The sequence below is a fragment of the Rhinolophus ferrumequinum genome, chromosome 20 (assembly GCF_004115265.2).
Source record: "Rhinolophus ferrumequinum isolate MPI-CBG mRhiFer1 chromosome 20, mRhiFer1_v1.p, whole genome shotgun sequence".
Taxonomy (NCBI): Eukaryota; Metazoa; Chordata; class Mammalia; order Chiroptera; family Rhinolophidae; genus Rhinolophus; species Rhinolophus ferrumequinum.
In genome coordinates, this window is record NC_046303.1 from 50,613,806 (window position 1) to 50,634,804 (window position 20,999).

Genomic DNA, 20,999 nt, shown 5'->3' on the forward strand with positions numbered 1-20,999 from the left:
GTATTCTTGGGTTTTGTGTTGTTTTGTTTTTATAAAGTGTACTGTTTCTAAGCCACAAACTACAGATATATTTGTATAATGACAACTGGAATAACATTTTAATGTAAGAACCAAAATTATGAGCTCCAAACAATCAAAATAATCCAGGATTTTCTGTATCACTATATTATGTTTTCTGGTACAGTCAACTTGCTATAATATTTGATGCATCAAAAATAATGAACTATGTACAAAACTTTATCCTTTTTTAATGTAGAAATTGTAGGCTTTATCAGGATTTTAAAACTCAAGAATCAAAAACAAGTAACCTGTATATGCATACCAAGATAGGGAAACTTTGAAATTAAATTTTATTATGAAAAAAGAGATTGATTTTCTAAGTTCAAGGGCACTATGCCTATAATACACAAATGAACTGACAAAAAAGAGAAGGAAGAAAACTAAAGCACCAGTGTTTTTCTTCCTTTCTCAATTTGTTTGAGTCGTCTAAGCCAAATGCTATGAATTAATATAGTAGGCTGGTAAAAAGAGTGCATTAAAATAAACTGACTTCCTAACTTTATTCAAGTTGGCCTTTTTGTATAATAGAAGTTAACTATTAAAATCTGAATACAAGGAAAAATAAAACTATATCATTGTAGAAAAGCTTAACAAAGCCAACTATTTCTAATTTTAGATACAAAGCAACTTTAGAGTAATACAATTTACACAATGTTTTTATTCTATCATAGCTCCCAAATGTTTCAAAATACAGTAGTAGCTCTATTTCCACTCAGAAAATCATTAAAGTGGCAATAAATCTTGGGTTTTATTGTTTTTTTTTTTACTCTACACTACTTAATTTAACTTGAAGCATCTTGTCTCCAATCCTCAATTCATGTCGGGGAAACTAGGAAATTACGAATCCTAACTAGATAGCAGGTTTGGGAATTCAAATCAAACAAATATTTTCCAACTGTTATAATCTAATAACCTATCAATGAGCATTAAGTATCACTGCATCAGCAATAAATTACTTACAACAGGTAAATACTTGCTACCTTATGATTGTTTAACTGGATAGTTTTTTATTCCATGTTTTACACACTGTATTCACTAAATCAAGTAGCAACTGATTTTTAAATAAAATTTTATGTCAAACAATTCAGTAATATATCACCTTTATTTAAACAAGTGAGATTCATCCAATGGAGCTTACTGAATATCCTAGTCCTTGGGGAAATGAGCACCATGCAATCGCCTGAATTTCCTGAGGTTACACAGCACATTTAATAGGGATTTACTTCTGATAACAACGCTAACAAAATGTCAAATCTTGGCAAAGCCGAGATATCCTTCTGCCTTATTTTCTGCTCTTTTATGGCATTAAAGAAATGCTTCAATGTGACAAATGTAGCCTAAGCAAGTAAGACTTATTTTTTGAAACCCTTAAGAGAAATTAAGACATCATAGACAAAGATATTAAGAAAAATTTCATTCGATACATATAGTTAGTATAGAGTATCTGTTAATATGTTAATTAAAAATTTTTTAAAAACTAATTTTATATTTGGACTTCCAAGCATAAATTAAAATTTTAATATTTAGTTTTATAATCTTAAAAAAATTAGACTGTTTTTAGAGTTTTCATATTAAGAAAATACCCTTCCTGTTATAAATATTTTTAACATTCAAGTCTGTATGCATGCCAAAGAACTCAGTTAAAAAACATTTTTCTAATATATTTGCCTAAACTGCTTTCATGCCCTCTTGTTCTCTGTAATAAATCTAACAAAATAAGAAATAAATGGCAAATATTATAATGTTGCCCTCTAAACTGTTATTATTTCTACACTTGACATTGGATCAGACAATTAAGCATTTTGCCTACCTGTAATGATCTTTCAGGTATAAAAAAGTATATCCACTGATTTACAATAAAGAAAAATCATACCAGACAACTTCTCACAGCTTCTTAATGTTAAATAGTATGTAATATGTAAACCAAAATATTTATAAGTTCAGCTTTTTTAAAAAGTCACGTTTGCAATTACTGACCTTAGCTTAAATGAGAGAATGAGAAAGAATAACATTTTTGTTAAATGTTTGTTTTATGAAAAGATGAAATATTTTTTCCTCATGATGACCTTCACTACCACATATAATTTTTTCACTTTACTTCAAATAATTTTACCAAAAAAAAAATAATGGTAATTTTTCATGTTAGAAAGAAATTTTAAAATGCAAAAGCAATAGAGGTAACAGTAAACTCAATATAGGATCCTTCTTAAAATCATATTTTTCTATCCATATGCTACAAATCACAGATATAGATATCAATTTCTATTAGTTAACTTGCTTAGTTCTTCAAAACTATAGCAATTAAGATTATTTGTAAAACATAACCAAAGATAAGCTCAACAAGATATAATACTGTTATTTTTTGTTTTGTTTGCTAATTTAAGGAAGTTATTATTCTGCTAACTAGTACCCAATAGACATTCAATCCTATTACGAAAACTGAATTATTTACAATTATGCTTTTTCTAAAAAAAAAAATGGCATTCATAATAATTCTGTACTTTTCACTCATAGTAAATCAATTTTTAGATATGTGGCCAATTTTTTAATCCTCCAAATAAAATTATAGCAAAATCTCAGTTCTCTGGGCATTAAAAATGAAACTCCTCATTTAACTGCGATTAGACTTAAAGGTAAAAACCTAAAAGTATAAGAAAACAGGTGCTTAGTAGAGCTATATTCAACATAGCAATTTCAAGACTACTTTCCAAAGTCAATAAACTTTTGGTTTTATTGCATGTTATGATTGTACATTTAAGTAAGCTTTGCAATTCAGTGAACACTTCAATCCTTACAACATAGAAGGCATTAGGCGGATACTCATATTCATATGGAATAGAGTCATTACCCTCAGAGTTTAAAATCTAGACTCAAGGTATTAAATAGTAACACCCATAAAAAAGGCAGAATGTGGTAAATGCTATCAAAAAAGAGTAAAGCTCTTAATAGACTTAAGAAGAAAAGAATTATGTTGGATTTAAAAACAATAGCATTGTTGAGGAAAGCTACTGAAGCATACTCTGCAAAAGTAACACAGCAGTTGAGAAGTTGATCTGTTAAACTGGGGCCAAAAGACTTTAGAAGCCAGCAGAGAAACCTGAGCAGGGGAATAACACCATGAGACATGAGCTACAGAAAGAAACAATTAAAACAGCAATATGTAGACACGGTTGATTGGGTAAGACACAGAGTGGGAAGCTGAGAAACTAAACAGTTGTGGGGTAAGTAAGACACAAGAGCTGGGCGGCTGTGCGACACCTGGGTAGGTGCGGAAAGGCCTAGCAGAGGCTTCACAAAGGAGCCTGTAGACGTGACAGGCAATGTGAAGGCACAATCAGGAGCGCAGGTCGACTGGCTAGAAAGACACCTGACATAAGAGATGGAAGAATTAAAAACGATGGCCGTGAAAAGGACCTGAAGAAACTGGATTATCTTCAGTGATGTAAGAACTTTTTAATTATGCTTCATATAAAGTACATGGATAACAAGGGTAAAAACAAAAACTATTTCAGGCAAAGCAGGAAATTCCATTAAGTAAAATCAATAATGTTATCCAAGAATGTTGTAGTTATTAGAAACTATTCAAAATGAAAATTTCAAATTGATGTTTTAAATTAGTTTATATTTTGTATAGTGGTTTATTCTGTTTTTCTGTTAAACACGTATTTTCTTCTGTGATTTTTTTTAATTATAAAAAATTATAAACACAATGGGAAAATGTCAAGGTATCGAAAGTAAAAAATATAAATGTCATCCTTTGCTTTTTTCCTAATAATTTATTATAAACATCCATCGAACTCATTACATACATATGTCCTTCATTCTTTAAGAGCTGCATAAAAATAACTATAAAATTTAAAAACATGTAGCAATAGATCTAAAAAATAATATTGATAAAATATCAAATTCTTAAAACTTTTTCTATTGTAATTAAATAGCTTCAAGCTACATTTCAAGATCATCTTATTAGAGGTAAGAAAGGTACATGGCAAACTGTGAAGCAGGTTATTTTTTTAACTGGTGGGAAGAAGCTAGGGAAAAAACAGAAAACAAGGTATTTCTTTTCTTCCTTCCCACTAAGTAAGATGAGAAATAAAAAACTAAAGGAAACTTTGGAGCCTATTTTCTTTACATCTCAGGCATGGACACCTGTATCTACTCCTTGTGAATGAAGCTCCTAGAAAATGCAGTGAACTCTAAGAAAGCTAAACATGAGATGACTAATAATAAATGCTAGGGAAAGAAAAGGAGCCCAGATCACATTACAAAAGAGAAAATATAAGAGATAATTAAACCTAGAAGGCAGGAAAAAGATCTAACATACTCAGAGATGCTCAGCTCTTAGGAGAAATACAAAGAAAAACAGATTTGTGAGTTAGAATTCACAGAAGAAAACTAGTTTGAAGACTGACTTTTTGCTACAAAGCATTCAAAACAATGAAAGAACAATTTTTTAAAAAGAAACCTTAGTTGACAGACTGGACAGATTAGTAATATAACAACATCTTGCACCATAAGAAGCAGATTATCAGAATATTACAATTCACAAACATTTGGAACAGAGTGGTATTGAGATGTAAAAACAAATGAAAAATTGGGCTCATCACTACTTCGAAAGCTATCACCTTTTAAAGAATATCCATTTTTGCAAGAGAAAAAGAGCTGAGCAAACAAACGCAGTATTTCTCCTCTTGCTCATGATAAAATAATGTGTAAAATAATCCTATCTCTAACCGTGCTCACATATTTTTTACAGACCTCTATAAGTCGTACCCATGGCTTTCAAGCATGACAGCTTTGTATTTCCACCATCAAGTGGTAAAAAGTGCTGTCATTCCTGTCACTGCCACCAAGATGAACTCCATACCACTACCAAACACTGAAGCATCAAGCCAGATACAGGAGGAGAGCAGAGTCTGTTTGGATTGAAGTCGTTTTCCTCACCCTGCTTCCACGAAAGTGACACATCATATATTTCTGAGAAGCAGTAAGGCAGACCACCACATCAGAAAGTACATCAGAATTTTTCAGGATGAAAAGAAAAAGGATCAAGAAAAGGTTATAGGGAACTGCTTTCTGCTCAGTTACAGACATACAATATTACTAGTAAATGCAAAATGAAAACTGAAAAAATTTTAATTCAGTTTAAAAATTTTTTAATGTTGATGCTAACTAACAAATGAGAGTTTTAGCAATATTCGATGTAGACTGTAGCACTGAGAAATATATATGGAATATATATATGTATACATATATATATTGTATATATATTGTGCAGCCATTAATACTACACACAATCCCATATGTTGTACACTCTATATTGGGTGGTATATTGTATATTGATTGACCAGAGAAGAACCAAAGATACGTATTTCACTCTAATATTGTGAATGCCTTAGGACAGGGGTGTCCAAACTTTTTTCAACGTTTTTTACCAAGGGCCATATGCGGTAAGATACACAAACAGCCGGGCCACTCACTCGAGGTGAAGTACGTATTGCCTCACCTGGTTTATTTAATTAAGTAAACTAAATGTATTTTTGGAATTTGCTGCGAGTCAATTAACAATGGATTGCAGGCCACAGTTTGGACACCCCTGCCTTAGGACAAGTTGAAATGAAAAAAATCAAATTTACATAATCTACTTTTTAACAGTTTTCTTCCCAGTTCTTAAAAATCTGTAGTCTTTTTTTGCTATTGAATTTTTTCCAACTACCACTTCTTACAAGCAACAAAATGCAGCAAACTTAGCTGCCTAACTTTATAAAACTGTCGTTAATCCACACAATACAATACTCCATAATACGAGAGTAACCTTTGATAATTCTTCCCCAAAAAGGGCCTGATACATACTAACTGATCAGTAAATATTAGTGAAATTGAAATGAACAATCTGCCATATTCTCTTTCAACAAATTCTGAAAAAAATAATTGGCCGAGAAATGGTTCAGTGTTGAACCATAAACTTGAATAGCCACCTAAGCTGAAGGAAAGACTAACATCTGCAAAATGACACTCGACTCTTGCAGAGGTGGCTGTTAGCAAATCTAAAATGACAAGATAAAAGACTGAATTTTCATCAACTAATTTTAAGATAATCTACTTTGCCTGAAATTTCTGATTTTCATTAAAACATCTTACAACTGATAATTCAAAGATGCATTTAGAACAGAAACAATAAAAGCTAAAAGAACTGTGCTTTCAACTACATGATAAAAGATACCCTATCAATATTTTATCACTGTTGTTAAATACAAGAAATAAGATATGAGAAGCTTTTATTTTTAAATATAGTATTCTTCTATCAGTACCATTTATATTAACAAATATGTTTACTGGTTCTACAACACAACATTTATCAAACTACATAAATGTTTCTAAAAACTTAATGAATAACATATGTTACAGGATCTAGTAGGCAGATATACAAAACGCCCAGATGAAACTGTCAAGTAGCAATAACCATAAAACCCTAGTTACCATCATAAACAAGTCTTTTATCTTGTAAGCATTTTAAAAAAATTATAAAGTACTTTTAAATGGGCTCTTATAATAGCACTGAACCCTCACTTGCCCAAATTTGAACATTTCATAAAAGGTTTGGGTTGTGTGCACTTACAAAAGCAGTGGCAATAAGACAAATAAGTCAACATCAGTATCACGAGGCAAAATACAACTACAATATGAGTACAAACAAAGAGCAATCGGGCTCAGAGGAGAAGGAGCTCATGTACCTGGAAAAGCTGCAGAAAGTAAACGGCAATTGAACTTTAACTGAGTGATGAGACTGGCTGATGGCATCTAGGCAACAACAGGATATCAGGCAGACACAGCATGAGCAATTATACAAAAGCAAGAAAACAAAGTCTCCAGTCCAGGGAACAATTCCATTTTGCTGGTGCGCAGACAGTGAATATGGAAGCAGGGAGAGATAAAGCTGGAAAGTAATAGGTTCTAACCTATTAGGTTTTGTCAGGCAAAAAAAAAAAATTTCATTTACGCCCAAAGCCCAGTGAAAGTATTTCTAGATTGGACAGTATCTGAGGGCATCTAAAATATATATCCTACACTTCATTCTTTCATCATAGCTCAGGCCCCATGCTAGACTACTGTCTTAGCCTTTAACCTGGTCTCTCTGCCTGGATCTCTCACGATTTCCATTTCCACTTCCTAAAGTACAATTCTGCTCACGTTCACCCCTGATCACAGTAGATCTTCCATCACATACTTTACATTGAGACTTAAAATACAACATAATATTTAATAAAAAATAATTAAATCGAAATAATAGTAACATCTTAGTATTTTCAAACGTAGAATTAGTTATCCCACAAGATACACAAAGACACAGCCTTGAAAAAAATGTCAGTGAAAAATATGTATGTCCAATTCCATTTTCCCATTAAAAACTATGAAAAAAGGAAACACTGGAAAAATCTAGCTGTAAATAGTAGTAAGTAAAAAATAACTAAATTCAACAAAAAATACTTAACCCCAAGACTTAAAAAAAGGAAAATAAGAATAGACAGACAGCTAAAATATAATAAGAAACCCATTAAAAACCTCAAGCAAATAAAGGAATATCTCATTATTTCAGCAATATGAAATAATGAGATATTTCAAATGTGTACTGAAGTGATGGATTATTCATTAACGGATACTGGGGAAACAACTAAACACTGGAAAAATAAAATTAACTGCTTGCCTCTCCCCAAGTTGGGTGAGTTGCACATCCAGGAAGCATGTGAAAGGGAGTGGTACTGCCTGGAGTTGTAAAATGTTGTGGTTATATGTATTTAAGTTCTACTACAATAAACTGCAGATGGCTAAAACTAAACGCAAAATTCCTTGAAAAGTTGGAGGTGAATATTTTTGTAATATTGTGGTGAGGAACCAAAATAATCCATTAAGTAAAAGGTTAACAAGTGTAACTACAAAACTTTAAAAAGTATACATAAAAAAATCAAATAATAAAACAAACTGGGAAACAAATTTACAGCCTATATAGTAAAGCAAACGTACCTCTATTATGTAAAGATTACTTATAAACCAACACAGCAATAGGAAAATGGGCCAAGAACAAATACAGGTAGCTCACCAATGAAAAACAAATGACAAACACAAAATTGTTCAACCACAGTCAACAAAAACAAATGCAAATTAGAATAAGGTATAAAACATTAATATACCATTTTTCACATGATTGACAAATAATTTTTTAAATGCTAATGTCTACTTATGACAAAAGTGCATATATGCATTCACATTAGTACTAGAAATAAATTTCATTTTGAAAGATTAAGCATAACTTTAAAGACAACCTCTGACAAAAAAAAAAATCAACTTTTAAAATTTATCCTAAAGAAACAATTGAATAATTTTGCAAAAATGTATTCAAGCATGGTCATCAAAGGATAGTTACACCAGTAAAAAAAAAACAAGAAAACCAAATAGTTAAAATAGTAGACTGTATAAATTATGGGAAAGTTCTCACCTGAATATTATCCAGCCATTAAAATGATATAAATTTATGTTTATTAACATGGAAGGATGTCAATAATATAATGTTAAGACAAAATGTATATAATAAAATAATACATAGGCAAACAATTGGAAGGCTAGTTTCTCAAAATGAATCTCTAGGTGATAACTACCTGCATTTTCTAATTTTCAGCAATTAACATACACCTGAATTTTCCAGTTTTCACAAGGAATATATGATTAGTTTAATTTTTAAAACTAAAGAAATTATTTTGTTAAACCATTGCTAGTAGTCTGACAGTAGTATTAATTTTTTAAATAACAGAAAATTGAGGTGATTATTCTGAACCTATTTATTAAAAACTAAAAAGATGCAGCAAAGAGCAGGCCTTCTCAAAACCTCTTCCTCAGCTGCAGCTAGGGCCTTAATAACAGTCACCAAACGTAAGTGTGAAATCATACTATTAAATGAAATTTATACAAGTAAAATTGAGCCTTTAAAAGTCAAATTAACTCATCTCTCGGATATAATATTCAAAACAGACATTTTCCTCACAAAGGTACTGTCCAGACTGAGACTAATTTGTCAATATCTAGGTCTTATTTCTCTTTAGTTTAATGTTGTCTTTAATTATGCACATACTTTATAAAACATTCATTCTTTGCAAAATAAGGCAGAGATTAAAAAAATGAACACATAGTTACCTGACTTTTTTTGTTCATTTTAAACAAAGAGTAATAGGTAGCATTTTTCTCACTTCTTCCTTCTGCATTCAAAACTATATACAAGTTTTCCCCAAAGTCAAAGTGTTAAATATGTGAAACATAACATTTTCATGTAAAAAACCTGGGTAACTCCATAAACATACTATATTCACTGGGATTTCTCCAGCCTTTGGAATGTTCCTTGAATTAGTTGTCCTCTGTTATCTTATATTTTTAATCAGGCCAGCCTATCAAAAATACAGGGGTGAAAATTTATTAAGCTGTACACTTACAAGTATGTGCACATTTTTTATACCTCCACAAAATGTTAAAAATAAAACTACAGAGGCTGTTTCAACAATGCTGTTTAATGTCCTCAAATGTTCTCTAGAATATATTTACATAACCAGAAGCAAATTACAAATCCTTGACTAAGATGTATTTTTATTTTCTTGAAATACTCAAAAAAAACTCATTTAAATCCCAAACCAATCTCATATCTCAGCTGAGATAAATGTTGGTTCAAAAGAAAAACGCAGGCAGCATCAATGGAGGAGAGGAGACACCATTGAAAACCTTTTTTAAGTTATATAGGTCATTCAACTGCGACTGACAAATAATTTTGTTATAACCCATACCTCAAATTTACAAAAGTCCCAAATTGACACAATACTTGTGCCTCACAGAACTTTGGTTCTCAGTCGCACCTCCACCAGAGCACAAGTGGAGGAAATAAGTAGTAAGCACAAGTCGAGGTCCTCTTCTCAATAGCTAGTGACCCTGGGCATGTTACTTAATCTCCTCCAGACTTTGCTTCCTCACCTATAAAATGGTAACATCTCCCTTAGGGTGCTATCGTGAAGCTTCAGCTAGATATAACACATATCAGGCTAGCACAGCACTTGCCACGTAGCAATAAATGGCAGCTTTATTCCCTGAAATTGTCTTTAAAAATATTAACGAATGTATTTCCAATTCAATTATGTAATGTAATTACAAAGAAGGAATCACTGTGGATTAATTATTCTGGTTCCTCAAAAAGTACAATTCTTTCCTGTTTCAACAGGTATCTGAGACTTGTTATTATTCACTTTTCTTAAATGGTTTTTACTCCCTTCAATGCCCATCTTTAACTTGAAAATCTTACTAATACTTCAATATTCTGTTACCATAAAAAATGCACAAGAAATGAACGTTATATGATGGAATTTGGGGGAAAAAATAGCATTTTTGCACAGAGTAGAACACATGACTACCAATTATAATGTATAAGCATTGTGACGTTCAAAATATTATATAAATTCATTCTTTACTCCTATTTCTAAAGAAAGAAGGATAAAAGGAAAGCATTATTTGGGGGTCTATTATATGCTAATAAGCAAGGTCAAAAACAATCTATAAACCCATTCTTATTAAACCTACACAACCGCCTTTCAAAACCTGAGAGAGAAGTTAACTTGTTGAAATTCACAGTTAGCAAGAGGGATGGAAATTGTATTTAAAACCAAGGTCTAGCTAGTTTCCTGCCTCTTAATTACAAAGTACATAGCAAAAACAATTACAAACACTTTATGTTATAATCTTATGATGTTTTGAAATCTCTAAAGTGTTAGTAAAGTGAATATTACTTTGATGAAAGAAAAGTTTATGAATACCATGTTGTTCGGGTTATTACATTAAAATAACTAGCCTCCGTGTGCCCATTCAACAAGATTTATTCATAAGTCATTTACCTTCAGTAGAAGTCTTTCCAATTACTCCTTTTCAGTTTTTATTTTCATTGTTACAATTTAACTCACTCTAAAATATCGATTTTATTGCTTAGTTTTAGGTGGAAAGTCTCTATTAGGTGGCTGTTCTTAAGTATCCCTAAACTTTGTTTAAAAACAAGAACAATCAAACTACCTTCTCTCTACCCTTACCCTCAGTCCAGCAACTACCACAGTTCAGCATTTATGGAGAAAATCAAGCAGATGTTACTTCTCTCCTTTACCTTCCAAAGAGGAGATCATCGTTTTGGGTAGCCTTCCATCCATGAAGAGTAAGTAGCTGAGGCTGGAGGGTCTAGGCCATCACGCAGCACATCCCAACAAAACACCTTTTTATCCCACTCACACTGGCGTTTAAACTGTTGATATTTTAACCATTCATGCTCTCCACTCTGTCCCAGATGTAATTCGTCCTGAAGTCTCTCCCCAAATAGAGGCTTGGATCCTATAACTGTCTCAATCAATGATCTACTGTACTACATCTCACAAGAAATAATGACTTCCATTTTCAAACTTCTTTTAGCAATATAACTTTTTCTTTTTCAAACAAATTATTTCCCAAACCCAAATTTATAAACAAGATAAAAGCAGATAACTCTCAAAGAAGTAAAATTAAGGATCCAGAGTTAAGTAAATAGGATTCTTCAGAACACGGTTTGAAGCAACATGATTTTGAACTATTAACCTTAACAGGAAATTCTATAGGAAATTTCTTCCACACTGTATTGAGATCCTGACCATAAATTATTCTTATTTCTTTTAGAAATTAAGTAACTATGACTCTTAACCAGGCTCCACCACATGTCTGTAACCAGACCTGGAAGTGTCCTACAAGTGCCCTGAAGACCAAAAATGCACTTTATTACTTTGCATAACTCTAAAACAGTCTCAGAGATGAGCACACAGGAGGGTTTTAACACAAATCTTTCAGCACGGAAATGAGTATGTAAATCTAAAAAGTAGTTTCCTTTATCTACCAAATTATTTACCTGGAAGAATTGTTAATGTGGCCTGAGGACATTATCTTTGTTTAAAAGCAACAGGAAAGAAAATGTATCACAGTATCAGAAGACTATGTAGGATATTTTATAAGCAGTATCCCATTACAGCAGTTTACTTTAAAATCATCAGTTAACATTTTATAACTCTGTATAAAAAAAGGTATCTGGTTTCCTGCCAATAATTCACGTAACTTTGGCACTTTCTTATTCCATGAGTAGAAGTAGGACATATTTAAACACTACAGGTGTGTGTCTGTGTGTGTGTGTGTTATTTTGCTTCAACTCTCATGTCTTCGTAGGGCAGACATTTAAAAATTACTCCTTCTCTTTTCTCCAAAACAAATAATCCTCTTTTCAGATAGCTGATATGGTACAGATGTACTAGTTTCTTACTTGCTGCTGTGGATAAAAAAGCCACACTAAAACTGACAAGCTCAGGGAAGGCCGCATGGCAGGCCCTACAAACTCAGAGACCGAAATTAACCACATAGGCTGGTCTGAACAGAAAAATTTCTAAATGGGTCATGGTCAGTAGTCACATCCTTGGCCTGTAGCTTTCTTCACAAAGGTCAATCTTTACCTTAAGTGAGCCTGTCTATTGTCTTTTTGCATCTAAGATAATACCCCTGGAATGTCAGAGTAATCCTTTTTGCTGGACCCCTCAGGGCACAACCCACCACACCAGAGGAGACCAAAGAACCCCTCATTGTTATCTTGTTCCCTGAATATCATTTCTAAGTGTGCAGCAAAATGTTAATTATTAACTATCCTGTACCCACCAATGTAAAAGAAGCACCTGTCCCTCCAATTTACTTTACATCCAATCCCAGAGATTTCTCCGGCCCCCTTCATCTACCACCAATGGATTTCATGTAACCCTACTTATGTCTCCTCCTTTGATTCTAATGTGTAAAATAAGCTGCAAAATTGCCATTCTCCGGGGCATTTACTTAAAACATTGAGATTTTGCTTCCCGGCAATAGTCGTCACTTTGGCTCAAACAAACTTATTAAAGATCTCTACAGGTTTGGACGTTTCTTACACGGACGCTGCCATAACAAATTACCACAAACTTAGAGGCTTGAAGACTACAAATTTATTATCTTATAATTCTGGAGGTTAGAAATCCAAAATGGGTCCCAATGGGCTAAAATCAAGATGCTGGCCTGATGCATTTCTTTCTGGAGGCTCTGGGGGAGAATCTGTCCTAACTCATTCAAGTTGCTGGCAAAATTTAGTTCCCTGTGGTTGCAGGCCTGAGGTCCCCATTTCCTTGCTGGCCATCAGCTGAGGACAGTTCCCAGCTTCTAAAAACCATCTGCACGCTTTGGCTCCTGGCCCCCTTCCTTTATCAGTAAAGCTATTGATGGCAGGTTAAGCACTTTCATACTTCAAATCTCTTTCTGCCTCTTCTTCCACCACTGCATCTCTGTGACCCTCCGTCTGCCTTCCTCTTCCACTTTTAAGAATCCACGTGTTTAGAATGGATGCCTGGATAATCTAGAAGAGTCTCGCCCACCTTAAGGTCCAAAACCTTAATCCCATTTACGAAGTCCCTTGTGCCATGTTAGGTAACACATTCATAGCTTCCCCGGACTAGGACGTGAACACCGTGGGGGCGGGGTGGGGTCACTGTTGTGCCTACCACACCATACTTGTTGAGCTGCACTGACTTGAGGTCAGGAACAAAACCATAGAGAGTGTCACTACCCTTTGGCTAAGCTAGAAAAGTTGTTAGGATCAATCACACTAGAGTTCAAAACGCTGCGCAATCGTCAAACACTACCACTATCAGGGGGGTCGTCAATCTAATTAGTTATTGTCACAAAATCCCGACATCTTTTTAAGTGGAAAAACATGTAAATATATAAACAAAACTTACTCAAAGCTGAGTAAATTAAATTTCCCATTGCAAAAAACACTAATTTCTACCTCTAGGTTCTACTCTCTCTGTTCACTTCCTCAATGCCCCACAAATTTTTATCCAGAAGTAATCTTGCCACAGGCGCAAGTCATTTTGGAAGACACACAGGCTTAGATGAGATTTTCTGGAGAGCAGGACACTTTATATCATAGAAAATAAATTTGTTAAAATGGTAGTAAGACCCATGAGTACAAGACACAGCATCCAGAATCTTATAGAATCCCCAAGTTAAATTATCCCAAGACTAAAGAAAAGGTGTTGCTGCTATAACTAGTTTAGGCAAAGAAAACGGGTAACTTCTATGGCCATCATTTTTCTGCTGCTCTAAGTAAAGTTTGGCCTTAGATAACAAATTGTTAAATAGCTAGAAAAATGATCCCATGAAACTGATTTCTGTCTTTCAGTAAAAATTTCCATAAAACAGGTCATCTTTTCAAAGTAATAACTGTTAATAGCAGTAGACTCCAAAAGGCAAAGTAATGATAAAATGACTTGGCAACTTTATTGTTCTAAATTTGTGTTACCCAGACTCTATGAAACATTGTTGTATTCATTTGTTCGTGGGAATACAGAGATTTCATATACATAAAATTTAAGTCTGCATTTAACATTACCTCTAATTGTATTTACTAAAAGTAATTCATGAATTCTGGACCTACACAGGTTTTTATCAGTGACTCAAATTTACAATGCTCATTCAATTTTATGGACTTTTAGTGCATATGAGAAACAAGCGACTGCAAATTAGTTTAGTCTAGCTTCCACTAATGGCAGAATGAATTGGTCAAGCATAGTTTCCTGGAGATAATTTCTAAATCTAGATAACCCATTTTGAAAACCACACTATTTGAAGGCACTGGAAAGTGACCATTGGCAGGAACAGACCAAACTAGGTTTACCTTTGAAATACAGAAACTGCAATGGGAAGCTTGGGCTTTTTTGCCTGAGGACACTCACCACCATTACTCCCACCCACACCCCATTCTAATGCCCACAGCTCTTGCAGCAGAAAAATACAGCTAGCTTTACAATCTGGAGACAGCAGAGGACAGTAATCAGGGAGACAGATTAGCTATAAGTTTAGTGGGAGAAATCCTAAAAGCACCAGAGGTACAGAAGGAGTGAGACCCAAATCCCTGATTGCCATTAAAATACACACATAGGAGGGGAGATATGAAGGGATTCAAAGTAAAGCAAGCAAAAATCAGAGGGGACAGGCCCTTAAGACACTGGTAAGATATGTAAGTGTACTGCTTTTTTAGACTGGTGGCATTCCCCAAACAGAGCAGAGTGTGAGCAGCAGAAAGTTGGGGCTTTACTACTGGGGTGTCAGAGGACAGAGCTCACGGCTGAGAGAGGAGCTGCAATCTTAGGAGGAAACTCAGAAAAGAAAAAAAAATGCACTGAGAGGTGAGGCCCATAATCTTAGTATCAACTCTGCCCAAATTCTTGGTAACAGCTACCATGTTTCCCCAAAAATGAGACCTGGCCGGACCATCAGCTCTAATGTGTCTTTTGGAGCAAAAATTAATATAAGACTCAGTATTACATTATATTATATTATACCCGGTCTTATATTAAAATAAGACCAGGTCTTATATATATTAATTTTTGCTCCAAAAGACGCATTAGAGTTGATGGTCCAGCTAGGCCTTATTTTCGAGGAAACATAGTAACTACAGAGGTACAGGGGAGATCCCCCAGGCACCAGCTTACAGAAATAATACTGTAAGCTATAAAGCTGAGCAGAGAAAAAGACTACACAGTACAGGGAATGAATGTGTAGTTTGTAAGCAGACAAGTTAACTGCCACTAGAACAACAACAAAAAAGCAATGCTGACAGAACAGAATCTAAAATGACTAAAATACACAAGGTGCCAAAAAAATTGTACACATTTTAAGAAAGGAAAAAAACTGTATTAAAATTGTAATACTCGGGGCGGCCCGGTGGCTCAGGCGGTTGGAGCGCCATACTCCTAACGCCAAGATTGCGGGTTCGATTCCCACATGGGCCAGTGAGCTGCGCCCTCTACAGCTAAGATTGTGAACAACGGCTCTTCCTGGAACTGGGCTGCCATGAACAGCCGGAGGTCGGTCGGTGTGAGCTGCTGTCTGCTGCCATGGGCCTCAGCCCGGGGGGAATGGCAGGGGGGGCCAAGGCTCATAATGCATGGGCCAGGGAGCTGTTCACTACAACTAGACTGAGAAACAACGGCTTAAAAAAAAGAGGGTGGGGAAAGTGGGAGGGTGGAGACAAAAAAAATTGTAATACTCAATATATACCGATAGCAAAAGATGAATCCAGGGCCGGCCCAGTGGCTCAGGTGGTTGGAGCTCCATGCTCCTAACTCCGAAGGTTGCCAGTTCAACTCAAGTCTCGCAAGGGATGGTGGGCTGTGCCCCCTGCAACTAAGATTGAACACGGCACCTTTGAGCTGCGCTGCCGCTGAGCTCCCGGATGGCTCAGTTGGTTGGAGTGTGTTCTCCGGTTCGATTCCCGCAAGGGATGGTGGGCTGTGCCCCCTACAACTAGCCACGGCAACTGGACCTGGAGCTGAGCTGCACCCTCCACAACTAAGACTGAAAGGACAACAACTTGAAGCTGAACTAAGATAGAAAGGACAACAACTTGACTTGGAAAAAGTCCTGGAAGTACACACTGTTCCCCAATAAAAGAAAGTCCTGTTCCCCTTCCCCAATTGAAAAAAAAAAAAAAGATGAATCCAAGTCACGTTCGACTTCTGCAATTACAAGAGGTGCTCAAAGTGGTTACCATCAGCGTCCAGACACTTCTGATTGCAAACTACTGTTTGAGCATATGTGTATACATTTCTTTGGCACCTCCTTTTCTGGCATTCTGTGGTTTTTATCCACAAGTCGAGTTTCCAGTAAAAAATTACTAAACATACAGGAAAATAGGGCAGTCAACAGAAATGGACTCTGCAAGTGGGCTCATGTGTGGGATTTAGCAGACTGACTTCAAAGCAGCTAATATTTCACCTGAAGTAATTCAACACAAACACTAAGAAGACTGTGCTAAAGAAACATGCTGTAATAAAGGAATTCCTATAAGAATAATGCAAGCCAATAGCTAAAAAGTCCATAGACAAAATGAAATGGAATACACAAAAGAAAGTACGAAATTTGATTAACACAAAAGAAAGTACGAAATTCCAACAAAGTCCAGGACCAGAAAGCTTTATTGGTGAATTCTAACAAACATTTAAAAAAGAATTAATATCAAATTTCCCAAACTCTTCCAAAAAATTGAAGAGGAGGGAACACTTCCTAACTCACTCTACTTGCTCAGCATTACCCTGATACCAAAGCCAGACAAAGATACACTACAAGCAAAGAAAACTACAGGCTAATATCCCTTATAAATATAGATGTAAAAATCCTCAACAGTATACTAGCAAACTGAATTCAGCAGCACATTACAAGAATTAAACACCATTACTAAGTGGAATTTAACCCTAGAACGCAAGGATGGTTAAACATGAAATCTATATAATACACCACATTAATAGAATGAACGGGGGGGGGGGGGACACACACATGATCATCTCAACTGACGCAGAAAAAGCATTTGACAAAATTCAACATCCTTTTGTGATAAAAACACTTAATAAATTAGAAATAGAAGAGAACTTCCTCCCCATAATAAAGGCCATACGTGAAAAACCCACGGCTAACATCTTACTCAATGATAAAAGACTGAAAGCATTACCCTAAGATCCGGAACAAGAAAAGGATGTCTCCTTTTACCAGTCCTATTCAATATAGTACTAGAAGATCTAGTCTGTGCAATTAAGCAAAAAACAAAAAAGAAAGAAAGAAGGAAAAGAAACAAAAGGCAATCAAATTGGAACGGAAGAAGTAAAATTACCTTTCTTCACAGATGACAAGATCTTATAATTAGAAAACCCTAAAGATACATACATACACACACACACACACACACACACACACACCCCTAAAAAAATAAATTCAGCAAAGTCACAAGATACGAAATCAACACCAAAAAGTCAGTCATTTCTATACACTACAATGAACAATTCAAAATGAAAATTAAGAAAATAATTCTATTTATAATAGTATCAAAAAGAATAAAACACTTAGGAATAAATTCAACTAAGGAGGTTGAAAGTCTTGTACACTGAAAACTACAAAAGACATTTAAGGTCTAAATAAAAGGAAAAACATCTGTGTTCGTGAATTGAAAGACTTAATACTTTAAGATGACAATGTCACTCAAAGTGATTTAAAGATCTAATGCAGTCCTCACCTAAAATCCAATGGCACCGTTTTATAGAAACAGAAAAACCCATTCTAAAATTCATATGGAATTTCAAGGGATCTTGAATTGCCAAAACAATTTTGAAAAAAAGAGCAAAGAAGACTCAATCTTCCGAAGTTCAAAACCTACTACAAACATACAGTAAACAAAACAGTATGAAATTGGCACAACAGACATATACACCAATGGAAAAGAGGAGAGAGCCCCAAAATAAACCCTCACATAAATGATTAAATTTTGAAAGGGGTGCTGTTACAACAGGCCCAAAATGGGGTCATCTGTCCCCAGGACAGCAAACCAAGACTTAAATGCACTATTCAACCCTTGAATTACTTTTGCTACCTCAGACTGAGTCTATGGTTCATGCAAAAGGCTACATTCTCTGATTTGTAAATTATATCAGAATCACAGTCTTTTAATTTCTGTTTCTAACTTCCCCTTTCATTAACTTCCTTTTCCATTCCATAAATACCCCTCCATCTTGGCACGCAGGCTTGCCATGTCTGCATGCGTGGGTTGTAACCCTTTCTTCTTCCTCAAGTAAATCCCTTTTGGTGACAAAACACATAGTCCATACTATTTTTCAGTTGACAGTAATTCGGTGGAGACAGGAAAGTCTTTTCAACAAATGGTACTGGATTAACTGGATATCTTTATTGCAAAAAATAAGCTTCAATCTTTCCCTCAAAATATATCACAAATTACCTTGACATGGATCATAGACCTTAACACAAAAACAAAAACTATAAAACGTCTAGAAGAAAACATAGGAGGAACTCTTTGCTACCATAGAAGAGAAAAAGACCGTCTTAGATAGGGCTCCAAAAGCACAAACTACAAAACAAGATACACTGAGCTTCATCAAAATCACAAATTTCTGCTCAAATCACACCACTAGGAAAAGTAAAAAGAAATCTTATACTGGGAGAAAACATTCACAATATGTATATTTGACAAAAAACTTGTATCCAGAATATAAAAAGACCTCTTACAACTCAGTAAGAAACAAACACCCAGTTTAAAGCAGGGCAAAAAATCTAGACAGACACTTCACAAAATAAGATAAGTAAAATGGAAATGAACACACAAAAGCACGCTCAACATCATTAGTAATCATGTATACACAAATTAAAATCACAAAGAGATACCATTATACATGTATTAGACTGGCAAAAATTAAAATGACTCACACTGCTAAGCCATATTAAAGGATGGGCCTCTCATTCATTGCTGGTGGGAAGGTAAAATGGTACAACCATTTTGGAAATAGTGTAGCAAATCTTAAGTAATTGTAACACAGATGACTCAAGGAATTCCATTCCTACATATTTACTCAAGAGCACTGAAAATAAATGTTCACAGCAGGTTCACAATAGTCAAAAAATGTAAACAACCCAAATACGTATCAAAAGCTGAATGGATAAACATACTGTGAAATACTACTCATCAAATGTATATATACTGTATGATTCCATGTACCTGAAATTCAAGAAAGAACAAAATGAAATCTCTATTAACCACAAGTTTGTGCTGGAGGTGGGAAGACTGACTCAAAAAGAAACAATACAACTTTTGGGGATCACAGAAATATTCCCTATCTTGACTGTAGTGGTGATTATACCAACGTTTACACATAGGTCAAATCCCATCATAGTGATATTAGCCAAGTGAGTAGCCCCACCACTGAATAACTTTAAGTTTTCTTTTCTATAGAGATTTTAAGTTTCCTTCTCCTCAAAGTTTCCTTTTTCCCAGTTTCTTATCTCCTACCTCCTGCTTTGGATAATTACCCTAAAACTTGTGATTTATACTTGTTGATTGTAATCATTGAAGCCTAATGTTCTTTCCAACCCATTCTGGGCCCAGCTCCTGGAGAACTGAGCCACCTGAGTGATCAGGTGAATGGCCACAGGCTCCATAAGAGCTCACGGATTTTCTATCAGGTAGCCACCCCGCATCAATAGCTTTGAGCTCTGCTCATTAAGCCAACACTTTTAAATTTGTTAATTAAAATCTATTTTTCCTCATTCAGGGGCCTTGGGGATACAGATGATACGCCAGAGAGATTGCCAGTTGCAACCAAAGAAGTCAACACGGTCTTCCAGGTGGATCTCGAGACCCCTTCCTCTCATCTGAGATCAGATAGTGCGAGAGTTCTGTGAATCCCCAACAGGTAGGGACAGCTCTACGCCCCTGCCCAGCAGGAAGCAGATACAGAAAAAAAGACCTCCTGTCCCTCAACTTCCCATAGAGGTTTTATGGGGATCACATCTCTCAGGGGAAAACAAGGCAGGCAGCTAGAGACAGGCATCGGGTCTCTGCATTCCTGCACAACTCACAGAATGTGACCACCCAAAAAAACCTCCCCTGTCCACCCAATGAGGAAACAAATTTAAAATTATCTACCCCTCTGAGGAAACAAATGGGTACAATATACCCAACTAGATTAGACCAGTCACTCACATCTATGCAGTAAAGGCCACAACGATATTTATTTCACCTGGGCCTCATTATACCATCATTATATCATGCATATGCCCAGAAGTTCATTAATATCATGATAACAGATTGAATTCTGAGAAGGAACATGCACAGTCTAAAAAGATGAGGTAATAGCCTCTTGTCAATCACAGGTGTCAATCAAGTGGTCCCACGCCTGCAGAAGAACAGCCCATTCTAGAGAAAAAAAGGGATAAAAACTCCAAGTCCTCGCCAGTCAGCGCCTTTTGAGCCCCTTCTTTTGCTCGGCCCGCCCGCT

General features: G+C 35.1%; 1 protein-coding gene across 3 annotated transcripts in view; it reads right to left on the reverse strand.

Annotated features, from left to right (window-relative positions):
• COG5 (component of oligomeric golgi complex 5) overlaps nt 1-20,999 on the reverse strand; it is a 313,532-nt gene that overhangs the window by 248,892 nt on the left and 43,641 nt on the right. The window lies entirely within an intron of this gene.